General features: G+C 46.8%; 1 pseudogene; it reads left to right on the top strand.

Moving 5' to 3' along the window:
- Positions 1–592: 592 nt before the first annotated feature.
- On the top strand, positions 593–3,495 carry LOC140221904 (uncharacterized; annotated as a pseudogene).
- The last annotated feature ends 20,116 nt before the right edge of the window (positions 3,496–23,611 follow it).

The raw sequence follows: 23,611 nt of genomic DNA, 5'->3' as shown, positions 1-23,611 counted from the left end.
GGGAGTTACTGCTAAAATTCCCCACAAAATTTGTAGGGATTTAATTTGCTGATCGAAAGTGGTCATATACAAAAGGTCGGCAATATTTTTCAAAAAGTATTTTTTTACATTTGTTGCTTTACAAATGGAGAAGTAAATTAAAAACTTTTTGTAGATGGACCAACAATGGTGTACGGCGACCAGTGCTCCATGCCGTTCATTAATGGCCTAAAGACTTTTCTCGAAGCGGCAGAGGCCAACAAGTCGCCGAAGGGTTTCATGTGCTGTCCATGCAGAATGTGCAAAAATAACAAGGATTACTCTGATAGAAAAACTCTACACAGCCACATATTTCGGTGGGGTTTCATGGATAACTATATTCTTTGGATCAAGCATGGCGAAAGAGGAGTTGTAATGGAAAATGGTGAAGAAGATGATGATGATAATAACATTCCAGCTGACTGGGCTGAAGGTGGTGCCTTTGCAGATTTTGAAATGGGCGAGGCTGAAGAAGATTTCGCAAGAAGATGAACCAGCTAACGAACTAGGTCAGGTGTTGCTAGATGCATAGAAAGACTCCAAAAATGCGAAGGAGACAAAGAAATTTGAGAATATGTTGGAGGATCACAAAAAATTATTGTACCCCGATTGCAAACAAGGCTAAAAAAAAGTTGGGTAGCACGTTGGAATTGATGCAGTGGAAGGCAGCAAATTGTGTGATCGATAAGGGATTTGAGGAGCTATTGAGAATCATAAAGAACATGCTTCCCAAGGGTAACAAACTGCCCTTAACCACATATGAAGCAAAAAAAGATTGTTTGCCCTCTAGGATTGGATGTACAGAAGATACATGCATGTCCTAAAGATTGTATCTTTTTTCGTGGCGAGGAATATGAGAAATTGGATGCTTGTCCTGTTTGTAAGGCATTGCGGTATAAGATCAGACAAGATGACCCTAGTGATGTTGATGGGAAGCCTGTCAAGAAGAGGGTTCCAGCAAAGGTGATGTGGTATTTTCCTGTAATACCATGTTTGAAACGCTTGTTCAGAAACAAGGCACATGCTAAGTTGATGCGATGGCACAAAAAAAACGTAAACAGGATGAGAAGCCAAGACACCCCGCAGATGGTTCTAGTGGAGAAACGTTGATAGAGAATTTCCAGACTTTGAGAAGGACGCAAGGAACATAAGGTTTGGTTTAAGTATTGATGTAATGAATCCATTTAGTGTGCTCGGTAATGCTCATAATACATGGCTTGTGACCCTATGTATCTTCAACCTTCCTTCTTAGTTGTGCATGAAGCGCAAGTTCATCATGATGCTAGTCCTTATCCAAGGCCCAAAAAAACTTGGCAACGACATTGACGTGTACCTAAGACCGTAGGTTGATGAACTTTTACTACTCTGGAAGGAAGAAGGTGTACCTGTATGGGATGAAGACACATAGGAGACTTTCATTCTCATAGCATTGCCTTTTGTAACCATCAATGATTGGCATGCACTTAGTAACCTATCGGGATAGACAAACAAGGGATATGGGCGTGCACCCACTGTCTAGATGAAACTGATAGCATGTATTTGAAACACTGTCGGAAGGTGGTGTATATGGGCCATCATCGGTTTCTTCCTGTGAATCACCCTTTAAGAAAGAAAGAAAAGCATTTTAAAGGGGAGCCTAACACTTGTGCTAAGTCTTTGCACCGTAACGAAAAGCGTGTATTTTCTACGATAAAGGATGTGAAGGTAGTCTTTGGTAAGGGTTTAAGTAGCCAACCTGTTCTGAACGACGATAACAGACGTGCAGCCATGTGGAAGAAGAAGTCTATATTCTAGGAGCTACCTTATTGGGAAGTTCTAGAGGTCCACAATGCAATTGACGTGATGCACCTGACAAAGAATCTTTGCGTGAACCTGCTAGGCTTTCTCGGTGTTTATGGGGCGCCAAAGGATACATTGGAAGCAAGGCAGGACTTGAAATGTACGGAACAACGAGAGGACCTACACCCGAAAAAGAGAGAGAATGGACAACACTACTTATGTCTTGCTAGCTACACTCTCAGCAAAGAGGAGAAAGAAAGCATGTTTGTTTGCTTGAATAGTATGAAGGTCCCATTCGCGTACTCCTCTAATATACATGGAATAATAAATATGAAAGAGAAGAAATTCACAAATCTAAAGTTACATGATCACCACGTCCTAATGATAAAGTTGCTTCCGGTTGCACTAAGGGGTATTTTACCAGAGAATGTGAGATTGGCAATCGTAAAGCTATGTGTGTTCCTCAATGAAATTTCGCAGAAGGCGATCGATCCAAATAATCTAATAAAGCTACAGAATGATGTGGTCCAATGTCTTGTCAGCTTTGAGATGGTCTTTCCACCTTCCTTCTTTAATATTATGACTCATCTCTTGGTTCACCTTGTTAAAGAGATAACCATTCTGTGTCCAATATACCTGCACAATATGTGGCCTTTCGAGAGGTTCATGTCGGTCCTAAAGAAGTACGTTCGCAATCGTGCCCGTCCAGAAGGAAGCATCACCCAGGGATATGGAACAAAGGAGGTCATTGAGTTTTGTGTTGACTTTATTGATGGATTTAGTCCGATAGGGGTCCCCATGTCATGACATGAGGACCATGTGAAGGGAAAGGGCACACTCGGGAACAAAGCTAATATGAACATATATGTGACTCGAATCCGCAAAGAAAAATTCACAGTGCTGCAGAATTCATCCTTGGTGGCTCCATATATGGAGGAGCACAAGAATATTGTACAGTCTGAAAATCCGGGGAAGTCTGAGGCATGGATTACATGGCATCACATAGATACTTTCGCAACATGGATCCGACAACACCTCATGGGTAACAAGACAATTGATGAACAACTTCAATGGTTGGCTAGGGGACCATTTGTCTCAATATTGCAATACCAAGGGCACAAGATAAATGGGTATACATTTTATACGAGAGCCCAAGATCAAAAGAGTACCAACCAAAATAGTGGTGTCCGTATAGTTGCAATAGACAATAATGGGAATAAGGATAATTACTACGGTGTCATAGAGGAGATTCTAGAACTTGATTATGGACCTTTGAAGGTCCCTCTATTTTGCTGCTAATGGATTGTTGGAGGAGGCGTAACAAAAGACCGTTATGGGATGACAATAGTGGATCTTAGCAAGATTGGATATAGAGACGAACCATTCGTCTTAGCCAAGGATGTGAGTCAGGGTTTCTATGTGAAGAACATATCAAGCAAACCCAAGATGAAGGCCAGTAAAAAGACAAAAGATGAGCCAAAACGCCACATAGTTCTGCCAGGGAAAAGAAAAATCGTTGGAGTTGAGGACATTTTGGACAAGTTAGAAGATTTTGATCAGTTTGATGGCCTTCCTCCATTTTCAGTTCAGGTGGACCCCAACATCTTATTATTCAAAGAAGACGCTCCGAACTTACGTCGCGATCATGACCAAGGGACGTTCATCAAGAAGAAGATTATCAATGTTCCCATTGAATAATTATGAGTCGCTTTAGAACTTTAATATTATGTGGTATTATGTGGTCATGTGATGAACTATGTAATGTATTTTGTACAATTCGAACAATTATGTGGTATTCCTCTCAATTAACATACTATTTTGGCTCATCAAAAGTCTGGAAACTTTAAATTAGAGGCACTTATACAAGTACATTGTATACTTATGGCATAATTGTCAAATTTATTATAGCTAATATTTCATAATATTTTTGCATGTTCAAAATAGTAGTTTTTCCTTTTTTATGGATTACCACCAATATGGAAACATTTCATATCCTATTAGTAATTAAAAACTTCTAATTTTACTAGATAAATATATTGTTGTATGGTGTAGAGATAATCAACAATAAGGTATGAAACGTTTTTCAATTATTTTTCCTAAGTTTACTCCATTTATTAAGCATAAAACTAATATAACAGCAATTTTAGAAAGAAGAAAAGAAAATAGAGTGCTGGCGGGAAATGAAATGTTAGGGGAAGATTAGTACCGGTTAGAGGTTTTGCCCAGTACTAAAATTTCCAGTTTCACCTCTCGCCTTTCGGGATACTTACCTAATCGATCGTTCCAAGATTAGAACAACTTGCAAGAGTTAAGCTTCATATGCATGAAGCAAAGCTTTGCATTTGTTCTACTTGGTTCCTCATGCATTTGTCTTCCCGTGGGACCAAGGAGCGTTGTGTTAGTGTTGGAGTTATTGTTCACTGCTCCTTGGTTGTTTATTTTATTCCCTGCAAAAGATTACTGGACAACAAACACTCAAGGGATGCTTAAAGAATTTTGAAAGGATTTCATTTTTGCCTTGAGATTAGTTGTTCACATCCATGCTTAAGGAAAATCAAATTCAAAGATTCAAATAGCGTGGATCCCAAAATGCTTGCCATTACTTTATTTCATCAATTTTTTTTGAGAGACTCTTTTATTTCAGAAAGATTTTTTTCAAAAATTTATTGTTCACCAAATTTTTGTCTTTTCAGCATAACTCAAACAAGGTTGAGATAAAATTGCATGAGCATAACAAAGGTGCATTTGGCAGAATACTCATAGCGCACCTTGGAAGGTGATATGTGCCTCCTTTGTATGTCATGCAATTTTTGGTTGAGGTGTGTCCCGAGCCCTTGTTTATCTCCAGTTTGAATTTAGCATGAGGACTTACCCATCTATTTGAAATCTTCCCTGTAGGGGTTAGTCCACAAAAGATATACATCCAATGCCCATGAAAGTATAAACTCTAACGGTTCATTAATCAAACTTGACACCATGTCTTATTTGATTAAAGAAGGCTATTTCAACCTAAGCACCATGCTTAATTTCAAAAGCCTATGGATGCACCTATAGAGAACACCCAAACCAGAGCATACAAAGATAAGCAAAGGAAGCATGAATTTGTATGATCAAGCTCTACCCACATGGAGATAAAAAATGAGGAAATGATTGGTGAACTTTGGGTTACCTTGCACGTACCTGAGTGAGCTTACCAGCAGCATGTGAGGATGGAAGCTTTCGGATTGCTACAGCAGTGTCATGGTCTCTCATGGCCGTTGATGACTCCGTTTGAAGGAAGGCACTTGACCATGATGACTCAGGTAAGCAACATGGCTAGGTCTCACATGAGCTTAGCGTGTAAGAATCATGGGCCTTTGTGGCATGATCCATTGACATAATGATGTAGGATGCGAGATGCAGAGTACTTCCCCTCTCATGCATGCGAGCAAGTGCCAAATGGAGTGGAGCAGCAAAGGCCTGGAAGAGAAAAGGAGCATTCCTCTTGCTTGTATGCACGCAGGGACCGCTCGAGCAAAGCTTATGCAAAGTCAGGATCGGATGGAGACTAAGCCAGGGCTAGCACGCAATCAAGGGAGCAAGGTTAGGTGGAGCTAAGAAGCAAAATGATATCTAACAAGGTGCAATGCCATGGCTTGGAGGCACGCTCATAATGCGGCCTCTGATCCATGTGGAGCATGCTGGCTCACTCTCACTCTCTTCTTCCCCCTTTTTTTCTTTTTTTTCTTTCAGCTCTCTTTTTTTATCTCCTTCTCTCTTTTTTTATTTTCGTCTCGCATCTTTTCTTTTCCCCTTTTATTTCTTCTTCTCTTTCAGCTCTCTCTTTTTTATCTCCTTCTTTTTTATTTCGCCTCTCATCTTTTCTTTTAGCTGGTTCGTCCAAGGACAACAAGAGTTAGGTAGGTGAGGATAGAGAGGATTCCTATGGTTTTAGGATCTTAGGATAAGATAAACTCAACCTTTACTGCTTGCTTTGGGCACCAGCTTACACCTAGTCTACCAAGGGTCTTCGGCTATTAGCTCTGCACCGAACCCGAACGAGGAGGGATACAAGGGACGGACAAGGCTGTCACCACTTGCCGCCTACCTCTCAAACTGTGGGGAACGGTAGCAAACAAATGCAACCTCAAGCCTAGACACCACGTCTACGTTATCGATTACTACTCTAACTCCGGCCACACTCCGTCTAAAGACTCAAGTCCTTAAGCTAGAGCACCTGTTGACGCTGAAAATTGGTCGATGACCCTCAGCGTCGGACACACGACCCGGGAGAATCTGCTTAACTCCTGTTCAAGTTATTGCCCTGGTGCGGTTCACGTGGCGTGCCAGTCAATCTGACCTGTTGATTGATAAGGAAAGAAAATTATTGAATTTTAGGGGGCTTCGATCGGCTAAAGTTCCAATCTATCTTGAAAAGCGTATCAGTGAATCAGCCGATTTACTGTAGAGATGACCGGCTATAGAGCAGCCGATGACCACGTAGCGATTGTAAAGGAACTACTAGAGCAATTTAAACAACATCACAGATGCAACACTTGAAACAGATCTAATCAGCTATATGACAATAAATAAGAATAATAGTAATGAAGCTGACAGTTCGAATCTCAAGCTGGATAACTGGTGATAAAACTAGAGCAATAGATAAAACCTATAATTCTAGTTAAAATCGATAACTGTTGAATAAATCTAAATGAAACAACAGCGATGCACCCGAAGTTAAAGCTTAGATATTACTCGATAAACGAAACTTACAAATCAGCCGGAGATCGTGTCGATGCAACCCTGCCAACCCATACAAACTCGTGAAAAGAAAAGATTTTTGGCGAAGTCGTCGACTTGAAAGTGAAGTGCGAGGAATAAGTAGATTTGTTGTATCGATTGATGTTGTTCTTTACAAGCGTCACAAGGCAGCTATTTATACCTTGCCACAACTGACTTCCTAACCGACTAGGATCTATCTCTAATTTTAAACAATAATAAATATTTACAAACGCAACTCATTAGGCCCATGGGCCAATCTCCTTCTTCAGCAAATCTTCATCCTAGCCCACCTTAGGCCCAAAATGGCCAAGCCGTTCTGGCTCCCAAACGGCCAGCCTCCATCGACTCCTTCCGCCAATCGGTCGAAACACTATAGCTTTAATCGACCGATTCCCAACTGTAGCTTCTAGTCCGCCGCATTGGCTCCCTTTCTCCCCATTTGACACCAATTCCAAACACGTGTCAAAATTCGGCGTCAACACATGCCCCCAGTTTCGGAGTAAAACACAACTTTTGCTTCGAAACTTTTTCAACTCTAACTCCTTCCCTGAAGAAAACACAACAGTAAGCGTGGTGAAAGCTTCCTTTTCACTCTGCAGTCCTCTCTCTGATGATTGCGATTTTTTGAACGAAGCGCCATCCCCGAAATTCATGTAGACGGTGTGGTAAAAATCCTGCCTTTACCATTCTCTCAAACTATCCTCAAATACTCGTATCCTCCGCCACTTCTTCTCCACAAACTCAGAAGCCTTCCTTCTCCGACGAATCACCTCCCGTTGCATTCCGGCACCCTTTCAGCTTTCAGCTGCATCCCTCCGATGATTCTCCTTTCATCTTGTGATCATCTCACTCTTGTTCAACCCAATGGCGATCCCATCGGTGACCATGGCCTTCAACCAGAGGAAAAATGTAATAAGTGCCATTTGAGGTATCAAAGTCACTATGAGAAATTGGAAAGAAATTCAAAAGAAAAAGTAAAGCAATTGGCAAAAATTCAAATTCGGCCAAATTTGACCGAAATTTGAAATTCAAATTTGAAATTCAGAAAAATTTGTCAACCATGTGGAATACAAAGTGTGAGATTATTTGGAATTATGGGATCAAAAATTTGGAGCTAAATTGGTGCCAAATATTACAAAAGAATCAGAGAAAGAAAAAGAAAAGAGAAATACCGTTTACTGTTCACCGTCCGAAAACAGCAGCTCAGTAAACAGCAGCAGAGTCTGTTTTCAAAATTAAATTCTGGAGAATTTTTCAACCAAGTGCACCAGGACAACTATACCATGTTGAAGTGTGAACTTTGGGCTACAAGATTTGGGTGTTGTTGGCCAGGATCAGTAATAGGAAGGAAGTCAAATTCCAGCCCAAAGTCAGCACAAAACCATAATTTAACTGCAACTCTGAATTTTTACTAAGTGTGAATAGCAGCAAAGCATTGACTTGGAGCTCGAATTCAGAGCAATATAGATCAAAGGAGATACTTGTTTATGAGCAAAATGGAACATTGGGACATAGTAGAGCATGTTTAGGCAGAAGTTGGATTGACAGAACAAGAAATGAGTCCTTAAATTGGTTCCCAAAGAGAGCTCAACACCACTGTTAGGACTGACGAAACTGAATAACAGTTTCAGTCGAAGTTCAGAAGAACTCGAGAAACAAATCCAAATTCAATCAAATTTGATGTTTATCTCGAGCCAAGGCCAAAATAAAAGATGACGGGCTTGAGATTATCTCCAAGTTTGGTTCAGGCGCTAGAGGCCGTCGGATCAAAGATCGACCACCAGTCAGCTTTGAAGATCACGGGCGCCAGAAGAACGGTGACTGAACATCAGGACGTGTCGCTGCCGCCGTCGTCGGTCGACCGCCAGGGCAACTAGCTAGGCCACCTCCTCACCACGCAAGCCTACGGGTAGGCCACGGTGTCGTCCATGCGCGGGGTTAAACGCTTGAATGTTTACTGTTCCCGCGCCACCGTTTCACTGCCTCCCCTTTTTACCGCCGCCCGCTCCCCTCTGTCCAATATCACCGCCGAGCAAAATTCTGCCGCAACATCTCATCTCCCGTCGATTCCTCTCACCCACTCCTCCACAGACACCCTAGCTACACTCCAGACCAGTCGTTGTCCCACATCCTTGCCGGAATAGCCGTGCTCACCGCCGCCTCTGTCCGCCGCCGTCGCGCCGCCCGCTCACGGTGAGAACCACCTTGCGCTATCTCTCTTTCTTCCTGAGTAGTTGTAGTCGAGTCCTTAGGGTCCTAGGATGGAGTAGAAGTAGTCGTTTGAGTCGGTTAAGCTGTTGTCGTAAGAAGCCACGGCCGGCCGAGGGAATCGCCGCCTGTCGCCGTGGAGGGGATGGCTCCGGCCATCTCCTGGGGAGCTGTTGCCGCGCACGGGGTCGTGTAGGTCTGGGTTTGGTGTCGCGACCTCGTCCCGCCGCCGGGAGGGCGCCGGCCGGCGAGCCGCGCCGCCCCCTGTCGCGGGTGTGTCTTGGCGGGAGGAAGAAGAAAGCGCTGAGCGCTCGGGCCCGCGCGTCAGAGGAAGAGGGGGAAAGCAGGCCGGAGGCAGCGCGCGGTCGGTGGCAGGCCGGCGCGTCGGGAGCCCAGGAGGCAGCGCGCGGTCGGTTGCTGGGCCACAACCTGAAGGCCCAGCGGCGCGCGCATGTAAATGGAAAAAGAAAAAGAGGCCGGCGCAGTTCTTGGGCTGGCATCGCGGAGGCCCAGGGAGTCACGCGCGCGAGCGACGCAGGCCGACGTCGCGAAGTAAAAGAAGAAAAAGGAAAGAAGGCCGTGGGCCGGTGTTGGGCCACAGAAGAAAAAGAAAAAGAAAAATCGGCCCGCGGGGCCCGTCGGGGGGAAGAAAAGGCCGGCGGGTAGATTGAATAGGGAAAGGTGGGGTCCGCGCCGTGGGGCCCAGCGTGCGTGAGAGAGGGTAGAGCGTGGGTGAGTAAGAAAAGTTTTTCGGGTGAATTTCGGGAAAAGTTAGATTTCCTTTAGCAAAGTAATTCGTTTAAATTTGTTTACACCATTTTAATCACAGAAATTTTTAGGAGTGTCCAAAATTAGTGAAACCAATTTTGTTAGGCTTATTTTACTTTCCTTTATGCATTAAATTTTTTACACCCTAGGAAAATAATAAAAATTCGGGTATTTATTTAATGCCTTCCTTTTAAGGTAATTAAATAAATACTTAATATTTATAAAATATATAAAATATGAATAATCCTTTATCAATCACAAATAATTCTTAACCCATAGGAAATTAGATTTTCAAGTTAGAAAATATTTACACTTTCTCTAAAATTAAAAGAAAGCTATAGGAAGGGTTAAATAAGAAAAATAAAAGTATAGGTGAATCTTTTTAGATTTTTGTGTGTTGGCTTGCAACTTTATCATGATAAGTCGTATAGTCCTTGTTGGCTTGCAACTTTATCATGAAGGAAAGTTGTATAGTCTGTTATTCAAAAAGTTTGCATTCTAACCCCCTGCATGTATATATATGTGCCATAGATCCAGAAGCACCGGAAGAAGATTACTGGGAATTTTCAGAAGGACCCTTGGAGTCCGACGAGGTGTTTGAGTTGCTTCCCTGTGAAGCAAATCCGTCAGCTTCTACTAATCTTTTTAGTGAACCAGGCAAGCCCCGGTGCATTTATACCTATCTATTTTTGGAGTCGTTATTTCATGTGACTAGTTGTAGGTTAATTGTTATATGTATGCACTAAGTCTAGGAGTTGATTGAAACCTATTCTTGTGTATGATCATGCCTTGTTTAAGGACATCTTTGCCACTTGTTCAAATCTTAGAAACTACCCAAGTCTAGAATTGCTTATTTGCTTACATGCTTGGTTTACCAACCTTAAGGAAAACTCTTAAGTCATACATGTTGCTTATAAAGGATAGTTTGGAATATGGAACCAGACAGAAGCTAGAGATGTAGTTCTGTCTGCTAGATTAATCTGGTTAAGGCCCGATTCGTGTCTTAACTTTTGATCAAGTGATAAGCATCTGATCACTTACTGGATATGGGACCAGTAAAGCCCAGTAGATTAGTAAATTCTATGATCAGGAATGCTTCGTACCCGCGCTTGACGTGCTGGAGATTGGCAGGGGTGTAGCCTGAAACTCACATGGAGATCAGGCCAGACGTGGGGTCCCATGTGAGGGTGCATCCCTGGGTCCGGGTAGTTGTATTCCTAATCATTGACTTTGCTAATCGAGAGGTTGTTAGTACGACCTGGACAGTCGTATAATGCTGGTGATCAGGGTACTCTCCTGCAGGATGTAATTAGATCCGGATCGCCGCAATTCTCGGTTATGAATGCACTTGATCGCTGTTAAGCATCGTAGTATAAACTCATGCGATATAAAATCTCCTGTTGTCAAGTAATGTATGATTTAACAGCTATGATTGCTTTTACTTCTGTTATCATCTAGAATGGTTAGGTAATGACTTAACTAACATAAAAGATAAAACTAAGGCCTCACTTGTAGTAAACTTTTTTCGGCAAAAATTGTGTCAACCAAGCACACCCAAAGGCCGACATGCATTCCAAAGAAAAGCTATTATATTGGTTAGTCGGGTAAGACTTGCTGAGTACCCAGTACTCAGGGTTTTCCCCTTGTGGCTATCTTTCAGAAGCTCCACAGGAGGCTACCGAGGAGGAGACCCCGAAGCCCTAGGGTATTGACCTGAGTCTCACAATACCCTAGAAAACAGTTTATCGACGCATCTTCTCCTGAACTATTTACGTTTAATCTTAGAACTTGTCTAACACTGCATTACTAAGTTTGCCTCAACTTATGTCCTGTAATAACTCGTACCTCTTAATTATGTATGTAAAAATGTAATGTTTGTTGATATTATCCCATCGCGGATATTATCCTGATGTATGGCTATGAAACATGTCGTGGATCCTTCGAGGAGTCCTAGGGACACTCGACGGACTACCGGGCTTATGCTGTTTTAGGTGCGTTTCGGATAATTGCTGTTCCGACAGCAATTAGGCGCACTTAAACCAGCTTAAGTTGGGCGGTTCCGCCACATAAAATACCCCGAAATTCTTTCCCTTTTCACTTTTTTACCGTTTCACGCATGTTTCTTTTTAGATCTATTCTTAGCTTGCCCTTTATATCCTTCTTAGGAGCTTAGGCAGAGGATCACCATCCCTATCTCTGACGCACCCAGCCTCATCGGTCTTGGCCCCATGGGGAATCAAGATCCCACTGAATTAATCAACTTGGAAACCCACAGGATCCCCTTCAAGCAATCACCCATGGATCTAAGTCACTGGGCAGGCGCATTTAGGTCTTGCCGAACGAAACCCTTGGCTGGAGAGAATGGTTTCAAAGGATGTCCAATTCTAAGAGGGTTCTCTGGGACGAACTAAAAATTGGCCAATGCATAAACTTATCTCTGTCTCAAATGGAGAAGAATGAACCCATGGTCATTGCAGCTTCTTATTTCTGGTATGACGCCCTCAAGGCGTATCTCTTTGGACATGGGCCCATGACTCCTACTTTGGCTGACGTCCGATGCTGACCGGTCTCGACATCTCTTCCCTCGACTCGCCCTTTGATTTCCTGATCAAACCAACTCATCATCTGGAAACAAAGGGAATCGGCGGGTGGAAAGGCTATATTGAGAAAAATATGAAGACCGGGCCTATCGGTGACAGAGAGTACACAGCTTTTTTGATGATGTGGCTAGAGAAACACTTCTTCTGCGGCAAAGCAGTCGGCCCTTCCTCCAATACACAGGCTCCGATCGAGGCCCTAGCAAGAGGTTCTACTGTCCCTTTGGGAAAACACCTGCTAAGATCGGCTTATTATATGATGCACCAAATCGCTGTCAAGCTGTCATCCAGAGAGCCGATTGGGAACCCTGGTGGTCCCTAGTGGTTTATCACCATCTGGCTTAACTTATACATGAGCAAGGTTTCCAGGGAACGAGTCGAGACCAAGACGTTCCCCAATATTGAGTCAGAGGATAACCCAACATCAAGATGGCGTTGCACCTCCTTTAGTGAGGCAGTGTCAGCTTTTCCTGGCAGTAAATTTACCCCCTCAAAGACAGCCGAGTATTTCATATGCTTCTACATCGGCTTCAATGAATAAACTACAACATGATACACATACCAAAGAAATGAGCCACTCTTTGAAAACCCCGACTACTTCGATTCAAGCACCAATTCCTTCGAGAACGAGCTTATGAATATTTTGATCAAACCTGGGATCCTCCTAGCAAACTTCCTCTTAGGAAAAGACTCCCTAACCTATGAATTCTAAAATCCATCAGTGGCAGCACGGCAATTCGGCCTAGGACAGATGCCGATTAAAATTTATTTTGCTAGCCGTGTGAAGTTCCGGGAGGAGCTTTCCAAAGGACTCAAATACAATCAGCTATATAGCTTGATGCCAGATTCCAGCACCGTTGACTTGACCGACTGGGTGGTAGCCCCCTTCTCTGTCCAACAATTCAAGCTATGGTGGGGTGAGTGGAAAAAACACCTCTTCTGCGCATCTCCCGCAACATATTGTAACGATTTGAACCCCGCCAATATTGATCCAAATGCAGAGGTACCAATCTTTCTAGCTGATTTGACACTGTACTCTTTGTGCTACAGGATTACCACTGATTTCCCTCTTCTCTTGCAGTCTGAAAGCCAGCCCCCTCCAACGCGCAGTCGTAGTGGAAGGCCGATAGAGAATCGTCACCCGTACACTTCATTTCCAATCATCAGCTTTCACGCCCCGTCGATTGAAGATATCATCACCGGTCAATTGAAGCAGAAACTGAAGATATCTTCTTCAAAGAAGATAAGTCACCACGTGCGCGCCCGCATAGAATCGGCCGATCAATCGGCGGAGCTACCAACCGAGTCTTCAGCCGCACCGACTATGCCAATCATCCAGGAGGTTGACCCCCAAGCCGCTACGGAAGCCGGATCGGCAGCTGCATCCTTATTGGTAGAAGCTGTTCAGGTAACTCTATATGCCTCACATTTCTCCAAGTATACTATCAGTATTAAATTCCATTTCTTACTAGGCCGCGCAAATCCTCCCGGAGCCAACCATGCATGAATCGGCCAACCCTCAGGCAGAGACCGAGACACCAACAATCCTTTCAGTTGAGGTAAAGAATATTCACTTTATACAAGTTTCCTAATCTTTAGTCGAAACTGACAGGTCTCTGGCATAGACCACCCTAGGTACATCAATCATACCTTTCCAGCAGCCATCAATGGGCTTGCTTTTCCACAACGCCTGGCCCAACGAGAGGCGTAGTGATAATGCACGCTTAGGGCGGCCCAGATATGCAACCCCAGGCCGAGACCATGATCTGGCCACCGACCGGTGCCTCCGACCAGGAGGCCTGGTTGGCACCCTTACCAGAAGGTCTGGTTGGGGCTGAGACCACAGTCCGACTCCGATCGAGCTCCCCCGACCGGGGATATGCCAGGCCAACTCACACCGCTCCCCCGACCGACATGGTCGGGCTGATCGGGATGACCGACCGGGGACATCTGCTCGGTATGGGCTTGGGGAGTAGGTGAAATGGATAAGGAAAGGCACTCAGGTCAACTATTGTACAGAAGACTATACCCCGCCATGCCCTACGCACGCACCACACAGTGCCGCTGTGCCATGTCAGGCAGACACTGTGCTACCTGCCCATCATAACGGAGCTTGAACACGGATGGCCATACTGTACCCAGCGACATGGGCAACGACAAGACTAGGCAGCGCCCGACACTCTCTCCCTCTCTCTCTGACTTGTAAGGCCGTCCCCTTGGACTATTAAAGGGGGTGGGCCCTCTTTCTCCTGGGAAGAACGCACAAGAAATCTAGCGAGCACTTTCTCCAACACATAGCGCACGTTTGAGCCCCGGTCTCTCCCCTCCACCTAGACCAGAGCACGACCGGGTCTCGGACACCCCCTTCTCATCCCTCATTCGTTTGTACCCCCACCGCAAGCTTCGAGCACCCGGGCACAGGAATATAGTCGACCGACTGACCTTGAACTAGACGTAGGGCATGTTGCCCGAACCTATATAAATCCTATGTCATTGTGTGCTAGGCCATATCCAATCTAACGCACGGCAAAACTACTAACATTTACTTGTTGGCTAGATTCTGCACCGACAATTGGCGCTGTCCATGGGGAGCACGCCATGCGTTCACATCTTAGGTTATCGGATGGCCCACCTTCCTGCCACTTTCAGCATCGCGAGCTCGAGCGATAATATTCGCTTCGGCTCACTGGAGTCTCCCGCGCCCCCGCTCGGGGGATGTGGGTTCCATCCATCTTCACGCCATCCTAGACCATCCACTTCGGGAGTCTGGACTTCCTCACCGACAAGCTCGGCATACTTTGCCTCTGCGACGCGGCGCCCGCGCCGGCGTCCCCAGGAGGTGGAGCACCCTCCACGAGCCCTGGGCCACTCAATGACCTCGACGTTGAGGTGCTCGCACTCCGCCCCGAGTCCATGTTGGGTTCAAACCCCACGGTGAGTAGCATAGACATCATCTTATACTCACTGTTCAACACTTTCCGCCAGCTCTCCGGAGGGATCCCGCTGTCTCCGCCGTGTTCGCCACGTGGCCGGTTCCCTTATAGCCTCGCGTCCCCCATGGGCACGTATTGTGGGGGCTCTGGAGGGCCATGATGCCGCCCCTTCTCACGTCCGAGTTCGTGGGGATGCCGGGCTATGCCCCCGCCTCCTTCCACGACCTTTGCGACGAAGAGGTCGAAAGCGACGGCACCAGCATCGATGACTCGCAGGAGTGTGCTATGGCGGACACCCCGGGGCAGCCACCAGAGGTGGTGGAGTCCCAGCAGACTCACGCCCCCTCCCTGGACCCTCATGAGGAGGCCCTGGCGCACGCGCAGGCGCATGCTGATGAGCTACGACAGCGGCGGTAGAGCTGGCAGCCACCTGCACTGGTGCACCCCGCATAGCGCTTTGAGCCGCACGCCCGTAAACCGGCAAGCAGCGCTGGAGGCCGTGCCCATCAGGTCTAGGGCAACATCCTAGTCGGAGGAGACGATCCTCCTTAGTTTGCCTGGGCTGGCCAGAGCGTCGCTGCCATGGCAATGCTACTGCGCAGCCTCCCCGAGCGCGCCGACCCCAGGAGCAGGCGATCCACTGGAACCTCCGGGCACTAGTGGAGACCGTCGCCGTCCAGCAGATAGAGAGATCCACGTCGCGACAGCGGCACGCGGCCTCTTACCCGACCAAGGCATTGGGGCCGCACTAGTCGAATTGCTCCGTCCGACCACCACAGCAGCCGCCTCGGGCGGGACAGGGCGCCACGGTCGCGCTGCAGCCCTACCTGGCACCTACTCCATGGTGTCCACATGTCCGTGAGCAACTCAGGCCAAACTGTGATGCTCGCAACGTTGTCAACACTTGACGCCAGGCTTGGTACGATGTTGACATCCTCCAAATGGCAGCGAGAGCAGGCGGCGCAGGACCCAGCTGACCCGTCGAGGAGTACAAGGAGACGCACCTCAGGCGTGGCGGTCGACTGAGCGACTGGTACGGCGACCAAAGCCCCAGCTTGGATGGCTCGGGACCACGAGCCTTTGGTCGCTGCATCCAAAAGGTGCCGTTCCCACAGCGCTTCCGACCGCCCACCAACATCGCCATGTACACTAGGGTGACGAACCCTGGTGTATGGCTCAAAGACTTCCAGCTCGTCTATCAAGTCGGTGGAGTTCGTTCCCCATCTGCGTAGGGGAGTTCGTTCGGGCATGGCTCAAATTTCTCCCGCCCGACAGCATCCACAACTGGGCGGACCTTAAGAAGGTCTTCGTCGGGAACTTCCAGGGGACGTGCGTCCATCCCAAAAACTCCTGGGACCTAAGGAGTTGCAAGCAGGAGCCCAACGACTCCCTGCACGATTACATCCACAGATTCTCTAGGTAGTGCAACTCCCTTTCTGATGTCGTCGATGCAGATGTCGTCAGCACGTTCTCTCCAGGACGACCTGCAAGTCCCTGGTCCACAAGCTTGGCTGCGTGAAGCCCCAGACCACCCGTGACCTGCTCGAAAACCATGCCTCTAGCGAAGAGGCGGTCGGGGTGGTCTTCAGTGGCGGTTGGGACAAGGGCAACACCAAGCGTGAGGTCCAGGACGAGGGCCCCTCCACACAGGGAGGCAAAAATAACAAGAAGGACCGTATCCGGTAGCCGCGATGATCCGACCAGGCGCCTACCGATTGAAGGACGACGATGGTAACATCCTCACCAACACATAGAACATTGAGCGGTTACGTCGATTCTTTCCTTAACTTGATTTTTAACGGTCATTTCCATTCAACACTCGCTCCTACAGCGCCCCAGCCAGAGCACTCTCGGCATGGGTCGCTCTGGGGCTCCACGGGGGTGCGGTACCACCCCCTCCTTATTTTCATGCAATCATGCACCGTGCCTGAACGAAAGGGTGTCCCATTCCTCTGACTACCCTAAGTAACTTACACTTCAGCCTCCTGACTGATCAAACCCCACCACGACCTACGGTTACGAGAAGCTGAGCCTCATGGGCCATGCCCGTTTTCTAAAATTTGCAGCCTACAGTCAACGGGCAGGTTTGGAAGGAAAAGGGCAAAAGGCATAATTACTTAAGGGCAAAAATGAGGAGGGGCGGGAAAAGCTGCCCTTCACGATTAATACGATCACAAAGAACTTAAATTGTTCATTTGGGGGCTCTCAGTCCCCCGCGAAATTCATTATAATACAAAGAACTAACTACTTCTATGGAATTCTACTATTGCCCCCCAGCCGCGTCGGCTAGGGGTGCGGTTCGCGTGGATGAAGGCGCCTCAGTTGTGGTCGGGACGACATTCTGCTCCGACCCGGTCTCCACCACTTCATTAGGATTGGCGAAGCCTTCTTGACCCACGCCTGCAGCCTCCGCTGAGCAGTGAGCCTCCATCACCCACTGTGTGGTGGTATGCTCGGCAACCGCCTGCATGTGCAGCACCAAACTGTCCCCCAGCACCTGGATCTAGTCCTCGCTCTACCCTCCGTAGATGGCCTTGAAGTCTAGGGTGGGGTGGTGGGTCGTCGTCGATGTCAGCACCCCCGACGCCTCGTAGAACATGCCTTCGGAGATGAGCGCCCCAACCTCGTACGGGATCTCCGTGAGCTGGATGGCGGGTGTACTGGTGCTCGAGCCCGACCCGAGCACTTCAGCAACCACCACTTGCGCTATGTTGCGAAGTTGGTCGAGCTCTCCCTCAAGGGCGGCTCGCTCCTCCAGGGACCGGGCCAGCACCTCTGCACTCCGACCGGCCACCGCTCGGGTCATCTCCAAGTCTGACTCCAAGGCTGCACGAGAAGCCAAGTCAGTAAAAGGCAAAAATGGGCACGACCGCAATGCAAATGACCCTCCACCTTCCTAGGCAGGGTTAAGAAGGGCCCCACCATCAGAATCTCCATCGAGGAGAAGCCAACGGGCCACCCGAGTCGATTGGACAACTCGAGCATTTGCCGAGAGACGGGTAAGGAGCAGTGGAATGCCACACGAAGGCTATGCCGACCCCGTCACGAACGACGAATCTGGATTTCACCCGGGCATGACACGTTAGGAGCTCCCCCAGCCCATCACTTGAGCCGTCGAGGTAAGTGGCGTCGGCTCAACCCCTCCGGTTGCGAAAACCATGGAAGGGGTGATGCCTAGAAACCCGACCGAGGTAATTCTACCGACCCTCCGTTTTCTTTCCCATGACAAGAGCATTCATTCATTTCATTCATCCATCTCATGCATGCATGCATGCATTCATACATTCATCTCATACATTCAATCATCGTATTACATTGCTTTGCATTGTGTCACAAAGCAATAGCCGGCTTAATCGAAACAAGCCACGACCAACCGAGGTTCGAATGCCGGACCGCGAAGGACTCGAGGCCGCCTCACATAAAAAGGAGCCAGGGGAAAAGCAGATGAGCCCCAGCGGCCTCTGCCAACCCACTCAAAAGTGGACAGGGTCATCTCAACTTCTCATTCGATCTTGACCTCGAGCTATGCTCACAGAATCTCCATCGAGGAGATGCCAACGAGCCACCCGAGTCTGTTGAATGGCTCAGGCATCTGCTAGGAGGCGAGTCAAGGAGCAGTGGAATGCCACATGAGGGCTATGCCGACCACCTCACAAACGACGGACCCGGATTCCACTCAGACATGCCCGTTAGGAGCTCACTGAGCTTGCCACTCGAGCCATCGAGGCAAGTGGCGTCAGCTCAACCCCTCTGGTTGCGAAAATCGCAGACAGGGTGACGTAGGAAAAGACGCGACTGAGCCCAACAGGGCTCGAGGGCTCGGGCCACCAAATTTCGACTCGGGAGTCCGACCGGCGACACAGGGTGCGATCGGGAACACGCACAGACGGACGTCCCGACCCGTAATAGGGATCGCCTCATACCGATTGGTAGGGACATAGGAGTCCGTGACCTTGGAAAGATTCAGCCTCCAACCGACTCCCTAGTCGGCGGCCGTAGGCTCGGGGGCTAGACCCACCGGGTCCACTCACGCGAACCCAGTAGAAGACGGACTACCAGCAAAGTCCCCCCCCCCTCGGGGGCTGGGTGCCTATATCTACTTGGCACACCTCCGCGGCCTTCGCCGGCCCTCTCCTTGAGGGCTGGGTGCCTATTTCTACTCGGCGCGCCTCCGCGGCCTTCGCCAGTCCTCTCCTTGAGGGCTGGGCTCCTGATCCTACTCGGCAACCCTACACAGCACCGCAAACGAAGGGGAAAAACGCCAAAGTCCCAACAACAACCCGCCTCCACGGCGCGATGGGCACAGGAAACATATAACGATGAAAGCTTTCATTGAGCTAAAAAAAGGCGTTTACAATATCATGCAAAGCGTGCAGAAACAGAAGTCCCAAGCTTTTACAATATCATGCAAAGCGTGCGTAAACAGCCCTAGGACTGCTCTTCACCTCGGAGCAAGAAGTGTCAGGGCGGTAGGAGAAGAAAGAGCACATGCAAGAAAGCTGCGCTCGAACAAAGTTCTCTCCTCCCTCTGCAATGACTGGGACAAGACCCGGTCGGGACGCACGATGCTCTCTCCTTACGAGAATTCTTCTAGCATTGTGGCTCTCGGACATGCCCAAAGAGACTGCAGAGGGAAGAAGCATCTGGGCACCCATTATGAGAAATCTTCTAGCATCATGAAGTATAACCGAAGCTACCCATGACAAAGAGCAAAAGCCTCAAGCCAACCAGTGCTATAACTCGAGCCATGAGGACTCCAAATGCAGAAGTAGTCCTATTTATAGTCGGGCCACCAGGTACCATCCAAGAGTGTTACAGTACTCGCCCATGACTGCACAATAAAGGTACTTGGGCACAAGGCGACGCAATAAAGGTACCTGGGCACAAGGCGATGATACAGTATCCACGTGAAGCTTATTCTTATCGTTAGAAATCCAGAGCTAGTGTTCACATGCGGCTCATCCTTTTTGCAATAAGACAAAGCCAAACGGCGCTCCCGTATGTCCCTCCTGACAGGGCAACAACTTGCAAGTCAAAATCCAACAGCCCCTTCACGGCTTCAAAAAGCCCCAAAGGGTCTCAAGGGCTGCTGACGGGTCCATAGACCCGAGGTCCCCAATGGGCCTGCTTTTCCATAACACCTAGCCCAACAAGAGGTGCGGCGATAATGCACGCCTGGACCGGCCTAAATATGCAACGCTAGGTTGAGATCATGATCCGGCCACCGACTGGAGCCTCCGACCAGGAGGCCTGGTCGGCGCCCCGACCAGAAGGCCTGGTCAGGGCCTGGACCACAGTCCGACTTCGAATGAGCTCCCCTGACCATGGATATGCCGAGACGACTCACACCGCTCCCCCGACCGACACGGTCGGGACCAACCGAGACGACCGACCGGGGATGCCCGCTCAGTATGGGCTCGGGGAGTAGGTGAAATGGATGAGGAAAGGCACTCAGGCAATCACGAATACTTACTCAACTTGAGGAAAGCATCCATTGAGATACAAGCACGGGGAAGAGTGCTGACAGGCTAGCACTTCCCTGAACTACCCCTCACTCTCTCCCAATTTTCTAAGCACTATGGAGGTAGGGGTTTGCCTTAGAGTGGTGGAGCTCTTCTCTTCTCTTGTGTGTTGTGTGTTGAATGGAGAGGATGGGGTCTTTTATAGTGGAGAGGGAGCCTTAGGGGAGTGGAGATCCATTGGAATATTCCCTTTATTCCCTCCATTTGTAAAGGATCCTCACGTCCAGGTGCATTGCTTCGCGCCAACCCCCCGCAACAACCTCCAGTAAGGCGGTGGGAGACTCCACGCGGAAGATGGGCTCGATCAGGCCCAGTCGTGGATTAGCCAAACCATGGGTTGGGCTGAACCCCTACTAGCTCCGTTCGGGCCCATATTTGGTTGGTGCACTCCTTGTGGGCTCCAAGTGTTGGGCCTTGTGGTCCCACTTCGGATTGGGCTGATTTATTCTATCATGTGGGCCCTTCAATCCTCGTGCTTGCGTAGAGTGTTCTTCAGTGTGTGTTTCTTCCTTGTTCGAGTACGTTTTCTCCCCATTTACACATGTGGGTTCGTATATATAACAACTCACCAAAGCTTGTGGAAATGATTAGGATTAATAGCTATCTCTAGCTTGGTGTTTGTTTTGTCACTCTTCTTTATTGGAGTTGACGGTAAGATTTGGTATTTCATAAACTTTTCAATAGATCTATATTTTGGTATATGTAATGTTCTGGACGCAGGGGAAAATCCATAAAGAAGAGGCAGCCGCAAGGCAATGAGAACAAGATGGAGGAGATGAGGATGACAACAATGAAGAGGAGCTTGAGCAATACTTTCATCAAGCATACATGATGAAATTCAGAAGCTTAGAGCAAAATAAAAATCTCCAGAGCATTGGCACATGAAGACACAAGCAGGCTACATCCAAGACAAAGAGGTGTTAGAAGCAAACCACGAAGGATTACAAAAGATGACATCAAGCTTCATGGATACTTTGGATTCTCACGCAAAGGACCATGGCTTCATATGAACATTATCGAGGTGAGAAGTCTAGCTATATGACTTTAACTAAAGTGCTTTTGGGAGACAACCCATCTTTTTATTTATTTTCTTTACTAAGATGACGGTTTATATTATGCTTTTTAATCGAAACCATCAAGTAATATTGTGTCGATGCTCCAACAAATTCTACAACCACATGGTGTATGCTTTAAATAATATTGAAGGAGAACTTTGTTACTTGATCTTGGAAAACTTATAGACCCTTTTTTATGTGCTATTAGTGTTTAGAGTCTTTCTCTTTGTGTCTTTTTAGAGAAAAATATGAAGCATGGCACCACCCCTTTGATTCTAAACTTGTGGCTAGTTAATTTAGGCTAATTTTTGTTTTGTTTTAGACCACCTCCATATCATGTCATATCATTTTGTTTATCCACCTCATGTTGCATTGAATTTTCATGTTGGTTTTATCAAACTCTCTTTTCACCTAAGCCTTCCTATCAGCCCAGCCGACAATCAGAGCCAACAGAGGTTGGATTAACTTGTGTTGATCAACTTGTTGCACCATTCAGATCGGCCTGAGTTATTTTTGCTTCTATTTTAACAACACCCTTACCCAGAGCCATCTTAAAACCATAAGTTTTTGCTTTTCATCCAAAAGAAACGCCCTTTGTTTTCTTTTTGTTTTTCAAAACCCCCTTAGTTAGAATTTCTATGCTTGATTTCTCTCTTCAAAATTCCGATTTCAAGCCAAAAATATATGATACCTATGAACCTACCCTTAGCCTTGTTAGTTTAGTTGTTGAAGTTTTTCGATGAATGATTTTCTTGTTGACATTGCTTGACTTCTTATGAAGTGGCCATCCTTTTCTTGTCATTCTAAGTAATTCTTTTGGACTCAACTAATTGCAGAACAACATCGATAGTCTTTTCAACCTTGCTAGCCTTTGTTTTTGCTAATGCTTTTACATGTGCATTTGCATTTATTCCATCATTCATGTGTTAGCTTGGCTTTCTCCTAAAAACTTTTATGATGAATGCTTTCATATCTATGTGAATGCTTCTAGGGCATTTTCCCTTTGCAATCTTATGTAAACATGGTGTTTATACTTGGTTACAAACCATCATCATTCAGTTTAATAAACATTGCTAGCTTTCATATGATCTCCATATTTCATTGGTTGGTTTTTTAAGCTTTGCAATGCACTCTATTTTTTTATGCTGGAAAGAGTTATTGATCTTGGGATAAGCTTGGTGTTTAACCTTGGTTAAAAAAAAATTATGGCTATGGAGAATTTTAGCAACCTAGTTATAAGCATGGTACTTAGAACTTGGTGCAAACATTGTCTTTGTTTATGATCCTACCTATCATTTGCATTCACACTTGCACTCACGTACACTCATTAGGTTTTTGTTTTTATTTCACTAGATTATAAATGCCACAAGTTAAATTCTTAAGAGTGTTATTGGTTTGTTGGCGACTGTTTCTACTCCAGACAGTCACCTCGGGGGTAGTTTGTGCATTTGAATTATTTTGCAGGCATGGTGAAGCGCTTTCATGAAAAGAAAACAGAAGAAATTGAAGGATAATAAAAGCGATAAAAGTGAAGAAGCATAAAGACAAGCTCCGGACACCGAGAATCATGAAATTCTTCATTTTCTTCTCCCATGCCTAGCACAATGCTAAGCATGGGGGAGGACTTAGCAAATGAAGATATGGTTACAAGGATCACGGTTGTCAAAAGATGCTTATTTTTCTTCTTCCATGCTAAGCAAAATGCTTAAGCATGGGGGAGGCTGCGCTACACTTCATTACAAGCATAGCAAAGACAGTAAATTCTTCCTAAACCTTCTCTTTGTCCATCTCTTTCTAAATGCATGTGTACATAAACCTTCAACCATAGACTCGTGCAACATTTGTATATCTCTCGATAATAACGTGGCTACTAGGGGTACAACCTAGTTTTTGTTTTCAATAAATTATGATCTACATCACCTTGTGCTCACCATGATGTTAATAATTTTGGTATAATCTTGCTTATGGAA

This window comes from Setaria viridis, chromosome 2 (genome assembly GCF_005286985.2).
Source record: "Setaria viridis chromosome 2, Setaria_viridis_v4.0, whole genome shotgun sequence".
NCBI lineage: Eukaryota > Viridiplantae > Streptophyta > Magnoliopsida > Poales > Poaceae > Setaria > Setaria viridis.
This window is presented reverse-complemented; position numbering and strand designations above follow the sequence as displayed.